This window comes from Propithecus coquereli, unplaced genomic scaffold (genome assembly GCF_000956105.1).
Source record: "Propithecus coquereli isolate 6110/MARCELLA unplaced genomic scaffold, Pcoq_1.0 Scaffold75, whole genome shotgun sequence".
NCBI lineage: Eukaryota > Metazoa > Chordata > Mammalia > Primates > Indriidae > Propithecus > Propithecus coquereli.
Window position 1 is genome coordinate 3371698 of NW_012153618.1, and position 8819 is coordinate 3380516.

General features: G+C 41.4%; 1 protein-coding gene across 1 annotated transcript in view; it reads right to left on the reverse strand.

Annotated features, from left to right (window-relative positions):
- CNTNAP2 (contactin associated protein-like 2) overlaps nt 1–8819 on the reverse strand; it is a 1798324-nt gene that overhangs the window by 207096 nt on the left and 1582409 nt on the right. The window lies entirely within an intron of this gene.

Here is an 8819-nt window from a genome sequence, read left to right on the forward strand (position 1 = left end):
GTGAAGAAAATTGCTCGTAAATGCAAAGGGAAATGAATCCAAGAGAAGATAAGATATGGGAAACAAGAGTAAGTAAAGGGAAAACTTAGCAAATACTATTGTTTTTTAGTAAGCAATTATAAATAAGTATATTCATAAGATTCTACAATTAAAACTATAGATGACGTTGGCATGGCAGGCAGCGTGCGAGGAAGGAGGTTAGTGTGTGCTTGGGCTCTTGCCTCAGAAGGAGAACATAGAAATGGATACATTTTTGTGGATAATAAGGAAAAAAAAAGCATAAGGATGAGTCTTAATAAGTTACGGGTAGCTGCCAGAGGAATGAAAGTAGAATGTCTGACTTTCAAATCAATAGAATAATATTGAATTTAATCAATAAAATGTAGAATGTTGCGGGAGTGGGCAAACATACAGTAAATTGAAACATAGGCAAAGAGAAAAATGCAGAAATATACCCTAATATAACTGTAATTACAATAAGTGAATAAAACACAGACATTTTAAAATTGGATTTTTATAAGATTCAGTGATACAATAGCCAAGAGGCACATTTAAACAAAAGGATACAAACACCTGTGCAAAAAACACCAGGTGAATATTAACAACAACAAGGCTAGTGTAGCACTTTTAAGAGCAGAAACCAGACTGTGAGATGAAAAACCTCATAAGGAATAAAGATGAAAGTTGTATACTGGTAGAAGAAACAATAAATCAAGAAGGCCATGAACAAATCTAGCTAGCAAAATAGCCTCAAATTATCCAAAGCTACCATTGGTAGCACTATTGGTAGAAAGTCAATGAATAAAGTTTGAGATTTACAGTCAGAAACTGATAGGTGAAGCAGTACTTGGTGAAATTAGGTACACAAATACCCTATGGCTCAGTAGTCTTCCTGGGCACGCACACATACACACACACACACACACACACACACACACACACACAGAAGAAATGCTCGTGCGGGTAACAGGGGAGCACAGATACATATGTTCCCTGAAGGGTTATTTGCAATAGGAGAACTATGGGAAACCTCAGTATTCATCCTTAGGGATAGAATCAGTGGCATGTGGCATATACATGCAATGGAATGCTATGCACACAGTATTCATGGAACTACACAGATAGATTTTAAAAACATAAGACTGAGTATTTTTTTTTTTACTAGAGACAGTAAGAAACAGAATGAGATTTGTAGTACAATGCCATTTATATACAATATGACACACAAAAGGCAATATTATGAATTTTCTAGAACGCACACACATGTATACACTTTGAACAAATATCTAGAAGGTGGGACTAGTAGGTCATCCACAAAACACAGTCAGGTGGGTGCCAGCGATGGCGAGAGAATGAAATTGGGAATGGTGAAAAGAAGAGGGAACATAGTGAAGTGGAATTTAAACGAATGAGGACAGTGTCAGGATGGGACAAGAGGACCACGAAATGAAGGGAGACCCATGCCCTCCTGCTCATCAGGGGGCCTTGAAACCAGGCCTATGAAAGAAGAGAGGATGAGGGAAGTGTCTGATGGGATATAACTCTGTTTATCTGGATACAGGACAAACAAACATGGGTATCTTTTCTCTCACTTTCTTAGTGTACTGCAGAACGATGGGGCTGTGAGCACATCTCTTCTTTAATATTTGTGTCACTGATAACTAATTTTTTATTATAATATTTTTCTGTGGAACAGTTGCCATTTACTATCATAAAGTCTAGTTCAGTCCTCATTGGAAGAATAAAAGTCTATGTGAGAAATTATTTGATATATTTGCTGGAAAAATTTTTCCATATTGATTGCCAAACTGGTACTTTTACATTAAAATATCTTAGCTGTATTAGACCATTCCAGTTGCCATGAGAAAATTGGAATAAAAGACCACAGAGTTCCTGAAACATTTGCCCTTTTGCCGCACACATGAGCTATTTTACACAGCAGGGGAACCACAGGATTGGCTCCTTTCTTAGTTCAAAATGTTTCTACACATATAATACAAACTCTGTCTTAGAAATAGATCAGCACCTGTGAAAATAGGTAGTTAATAGACAATCTTTTAGTTAGTTGAGGGCTCAAAAGAGGTGAAAAGTGCACTATTGATTTGATTATGTTGGGGGCATAGGAAGAAAAAAGCAGAAATTGTTCCTATCGTCACTAACTCCACACATTGAAACTGCAAGATAGCTGGAATTGCAAAAGTTAATTCGTTTTGATCACTAAAGGGCAAAGGGCAGGAAACGCATATGGCAACTCAGAGTGGGGGAGGGCCGTCTTTCACCTGTCATGGGGATGGGGGGCTGGGGACGCCACTGAGAACTCAAGTGTGGAAGCGCGGCAGAGCCTGGTGAAAGGCGATCAGGTTAAGAAGAGCAGAGTGCTGGTGACCCTCGTGGCGAGCAGCTGGGAAGGAGACATTCCACGGAGGCGTTGCATTTTCACTTTACATACAGTTTATTGATTTCACTTAGTTATTTTTTAAATGAGATTTTGTCTAGTAAATCACTGTCTTACTTGTGGCAATGGTTTTTAATCATGACATCACTCCCTATCTCTCTATTATCTGGGAGGGAACCAGGGGCCAGTCATGAGTTGGGGCAGAAACTGTTTGCCTTAGGATTCCAGACAGCATCTCAGCGACTGCCAAACAGGCAGGACCTCAATTTGATATCAGGAAGACTAAAAACTATATTCAGGGTCTAGACTGATTTGAAATGCTGTCTTGCATAATATTCTAACTTTGTGGCTTTTTTTTTTTTTTTTTTTTTTGGCTTCTTCTGTCGTGCTTTTGCCCAGGCTAGAGTGCCATGGAAAAAAGATATTTCCAAAGATAGTAAATATCATGAAATTTTGAGAAAAGAATTCTGGAGACAGTATATACGGAAAAATGCCTCCTTGCTATGGAAATGGGATGATATAATTTTGAATATGAATATTAATTCAGAGAAGTAACAAAAAATACATGAGTATTAACCCAGAGAAGTAACGAAAATATAAAATTGACTTATTCATTCAATTGTTCACTCAGCAAATATTCATTGGGCAACCATTGCCTAATGGTTGGTTGGACTCTATTATTCTAGGTCTCTGCTGTTACATAGCTTACCTTCTAGGGGAGAGGACACAATAATATATGAGAATATCAAGTTCTTAGGAGAATTAAAAATGGTCAATGACTGGCTACTTTAGATTAAGGGGTCAGGGAAATCATCTCTAAGGAGGTTACAGAAGCTGAGATATGAATGACAAGAAGGTGTCAGTCTTATAAATCTCTGGGGAAGTATTTCAGGCAGAAGAAACATCCACAGCAAATACTATAAAGCAGGAACAAGCTTGCTATATTCAAAGCAATGAATCAAAACTGTGGAGAAAAGTTAGGACACTAGTTGCAGTAGTCCAAGCAAGAAACAATTGTGGCTTTGACTAGGCAGCACTAGTGTCTATAGGGGGCAGTGGATGCATTTGGGACACAGTCTACAGATAGAGTCACATGACCTGCTATTGGATGGGGATCAATGAGGGAAAGAGAAAAAGAAAGAAAAGATGGGAATTAAGGGTCACTCCAAATTTGGGGCTTGAACAAAAATGGGTGGATGGTGATGCCATTTACTGAGATGGGGAAGGTTGTTGTTGGAGGAACAAGTTGGGGTGAGCATCAAGATTTCTTTCTTGACATGTTTATTCTGAGATGGCCATTGGATATCCAAGGTGAGATGCAAAGTAAACAGTTGGATAAGTGGGTCTGGAGTTCCTGAGAGAAGTCAGGCCTGAAGATTTAAATTTGAGAGTCACTGGCACATGAATAATATTGAAAGCCATCTGTCATTGGACTGGATAAGACCATCTGGGACAATGTATGGATTGAGAAGAGAGGAAGGCTCTGTGTCACTTCAATACATAGTGGTCATGGAGAGGAAGAGAATGCAGAAGAGACTAAAGTAACGGCCCATGTGGTAGGAGGAAAAGCAGGAGTGTACTGCCACAGAATCCAAGAGAAGAAACTATCTGAAGGAGAGCATGTGGGATGCTGCTGAGAGATCAGGGAAAGACCAGAGGCATGTGTCCTAGACATGGAGATCCATGTTGACTTTGGCAACCTTTGAAAAGTTTTATCATAACAGCTAAAAAGAAAAAAAAAAAACAACTCAGCTTATTTCCATATCACAGAGACCCTCAAGTAAAGCATCACATTCCCTATGAAGATCTGAGAAAGTTTACTTTTCCTTTGGGTAGAGTCAACTAGCAAATGCAGAAGGCCCATGATCCCTCCTATCCTAGCTCTTGAAAACTTCCCCATTGTGTATTTTACCAAAATCAAAAAATCAAAAAAAAAAAAAAATAACTCTCCTGCTCCTAGTTGAAGTGGAGTTACGCTCAGACTGAGTTCTGGTCTCTCTCCCCTGTTGCAATAGGCTTGAACGAAGTCCTCCTTGCCTGTTCAACTGTGCCCAGTGTGATTTTTGCTTTGGCAGGAGGAACAGTTAAGTGGAATCAGACTATCTGGAATCAAATTCCATCTTTGTCTCTTCCTGGGTGCATAACCTTGGGTGAGCTAACTAATCTTCAGCTTCAGCTTCTTCACTGTGAGAAGTCCAATAAGAATTAGTGATAATACCCACTTTATAGAACCCTGTGGATTATATGATGTGGGCATGTGAGGTACCTGGCCTTGAGGTGTCACCACATATCTCAGCCAGCATCCAGCTGTTGCTCCTGAGTCAGGCTTGTGGGAAATGGGGCAAACACACCTTTTCTATGTTCTAATTTTGCAATTTGGATTGTACAATTTTTTTATGACAACTTTTTAGAGACAAGAAATAACCATTTTATTCATACATAGATTTGGGTGCATTTCATGACTGGAATTCCATCTTTCTCCCCTGCACACACATGCTGATTTTCTCCATGCTCTCTTGATGACAATGCATTTCAGATGGCACGGGAATTATCCATTTGTGATTTTGGAACACAGAGAGTATGGGAGCAGCTGACCAAACAAGCTGTATTATCGAGTTGGGGAGGTTGGGTGCAGAGGGTGGCCACAGCACTCTAGTCCTTATTGGCTTATAAATCCATTTGCTAAACCCCAACCTCTCCCATAAACTCAGGCTGCCACCCAGGAGAGAAAAGTCTCCTGACAGACTGTCAGAGGAAGGAGACTGCAGGCTTCCTGCTCCCCACTATCTCTGAGTCCTCCGGAAGACAGTGGTTCTCCCAGTAAGTCTCCAATCACGCTTCTCACCCAACACAAAAGAATTTGAAGGGCTGAGAATGACTTTTCAGTTGCTTTTGGGCTACATTTTACACCAAAGAGATGTTCCTTACTGAGATTTCAGAAGAGTCATAGCCAAGTGAATTGAGCCTGGACACTTGTCACTAGTTCAGATGACCTAACCTTCTCTCCCAAGGAGCCACTTAGGAGCTTGACTTCTTCCTAAAGCTTCTGAAGCAGCCTCCAGATCTCCTGAACTCTGACGTCCTCCTTAAATGACCACCAAGAGCAGTTCCATGCTCCAGCTGGCGTCTAGCTTGCTGCAAGCTAACCCCTATCCCAGCCCCTGCCCTGACCAGCCTGCCTGGCTCCCTGTAAGGCTATGCTCACCAGCTCCCCAGCTGTGCCCTGGGCTGGTGGCCGGGATCCTGGGCTGGGAGCCCAGCAGATATCTCACTTCCTCATAGTTCTGCTACTGCTGCGGCAGCTGCCAGGACTCCAAACTCCCTATATGTCTCTGTGCCAAAGACGGCTTTGGCTCAATCCAGCCTGGCATTGTTCATGCTTAGATAACGACCATGAGCATGTTTGCTTTCTCCACCTGCGAAGAAAAATCTGGCCCATGGCTGCCACCGAGGACTCGGGTGGGAGCACCTGGGCTGGCTGAGGCCACGACTCGCCATGTGGTTTAGATGGCTCTGCCAGGCCATCCCGGGAGCTCATCATATGCTAGATGCTCATTTTGGATCCAAAATGGGAAAAAGTTTCCCACATTTTTCAGACAAATACCAGCAACTGCTTTTTTTTCTTTCTGTCACCTAATTTTTATATCTATTTGTTACTTTTCAACTAAACCAAAACCATAGCTGGATTCTTATGACTTCCAAAAGTTAGCCCTTTTTGGATGACAGCCTCTAATTATATTTTAGATGTACGGTGAGGAGAATTGTCGTCTCTGTTCAGTTACTTTGAAAAAGGAGACGCGAGGCTGGCCTTGCTAACGCAGGTAGTGGGAGGAGGCTGGCCCTCTGCAGAGTCCATTCTGTGTGCCAAGCCAAGAGCTATTTTCAATCTGCTTCAGCTTTAAGTTGCATCAAATCCCTGGGCCCCCGCTTGCCTGTCTGCCTCCCCTGTGGCTGGCAAGCAGAGTACCAGCAGGAAGATTGTGGATGTTGTGGGGCATTTCTGTGTGTGAGCTTTCCTTTAGGGCTGGCAGGTTGAAGTGATCACATTTCAGGTCAGTATTTTGAGAAAGAAGAAATGAGCCAGTTGGTTTCTTTAAGAGAAGGGCAAATAATACATGGAGGAAGAAGAATGTAAAGGGAGTAAAGGTGAAGGATAATAAAGAAAAATGTCTCACACTTAATGAGTATTGACCCTATACCAGCCACTCTGCAGGGTGTTTAGCAAGGACCATCTCATTTGATCCTGAGATGTAGGAACTCTGTTGCCTATTTGACACAGAAATACTGAGCAATTTGCCAGGTGGTCTCTTAGTTGGCAAGTGGCAGAGATGGGATTCCAAGCCCACATTGTTCACCACGCAACACTGCGGCAAGGTTGACCACTTGGCAGCCCAGGTCTTGTTCAAACATTACTAAGCACATGAGCATAAACGTCAAGAGTTGGAAGACATTTGGGGAAGCAACTAGTCCAACTCCTTTACTAGACAGATGAGAAAAGAGACTCAAAGAGAAAAAATGGTGATACATGGTCAAGAAAATGCTTTTATTAGAGTTAAACTGAGACCGACACCCTCGTTGCCTGAATCCTTATTGAACAGTTTTGGGATAACTGGCTCTAGGATCTCATAGCTGTTGAACTTGTTTATTTTCTTTCTGGAAACAACCCCCTCCCCATTTTCCCTGGGGTAGACTTCGATTGCAGAGTAATATTTCTTAGATTGGCTCAAATAGCTTGTGTCTGGGAGCTGTATATCATCCCTACCTCTGCGATAAGAGGAAATTGGAAACTGGGACTTGAGACTTTCCCTTTATTATTAGGTGAAAAGAACTTGCTGACTCATCACATCGGCCCACCGTGCTGAAGCTTTTCTTTCCGAGATCACCACTGGCTTCACGATTACTAAGCTCAAAGAGCGTTTGTCTAGCCTTATATTACTCGTGGTGCTTGATATTGTTTGCCATTACCTTTTGCATAAAAACCTCTCCTCCTGCGACATTACCTCTCCTCATTCCCTTCACTCACTCTTTCTACTCCACTCCTCTGCATTCTTCCTCCTGAGATGTTTTCCTGCCTACCTCTCACATTTATTGTTCTGTAGAATTCTGATCTCAGTCCCCTGCTAGTCTCTTTTTGTAAGTTATTCTCAGGTCACCTTCTTTAAAGGACTTGACGTTCCTTCCAATACCATAATAAATGGTACTCCTCCGTCCCTTTTCATTTTACTAGATCTCCAAAATTCCTGGATACAACTATAGTCAGTGAACAGAAAGGGATCAAACCAAAGTTGGACATCTACATCCAAGGGCAAGGTTGGAAAAATGAGAAACCAAGTCAAGTAGGGTCACATGTTAAAATGAAAACCAAGTAGAATCCACCTAGCATGTTAGCAGAATTTAGGAAGAAACTTGTCCTAGGTAATCTGGGCAAGACACGTTGATGAAGTAAAACTTATTCATTGTGTTCAGCAGGAAACCAGTGGACTCGGTATTTAGCCAATAAAAAATAATATGAAATTTTATGATTTATAATTTGAGGGAAGGATTTGGAAAGGGCTGGGGTCCAGTTGCAAATAAGTAGTATTTTATTTCAAAATCTGTGACTGTTTCATAGCCCCCGGCTGGTCCACAAGTCAGTCTCACTTTCAAAGCTCCTTAACCTTTGTTTTGTCGTTTGCCCACACTACAGAAAAGGAACAGACACCTAATTTTACTTTTCTTCTTATGAATTCCTAATGCTCTTCAAGCATCCCAACACAACTGTGAAAGACACTGTGGGGACTCTGGCCCTTGTTAAAATTAACTGACCCTCACCAAGGCTCTACCGATAAAAGCCCAGGTGGTTGGTGTTATGAGTATGAACAGAAACCAGGTCACATCTTGTATTGGTCCAAGACTTCCACAGCTGACTGAATTGATCAATTAACACCTGGAAACCCAGGGAAAGGGTCTAAGGTGATACACAGCCACCAAGTCCTTGAAACACACTTTCTTTTCATTCAACAAGTAAAAGTTGCGAGTTTCCTAACATATTATTGTAATATTCTGGGAAACAAAATGTAAAATTCAAATAGTTATAGAAACAGGCATTTATCTGAAGTAATTTTAGGCTCATCTGGAATAGGTCAGTAGCAAAAATATTTGTTAAAAAGATTAGATTTTGTGGCTGGACCCACTTCTTACACAGGTTGTTGAACTTTCTGCTCTGTTTAAGTTTCTTCTCAGTGCTGATCTCTTTCCCATGTAGAGGGATATCATGTCAGAAGAAGTCTAAATCTTTCTCTGCCTAGAACCTCAAGGATGGGTAGAGAAAGGAATGGATTTCTAGGTATCATTTCAAGCAAATCTTAACTTAGCCCATCCTTTCCCTCCCTCCCTCCTTCCCTTTCGACATCTCTCCTTTCCTCTGCTCATCACTTAAAGCAAA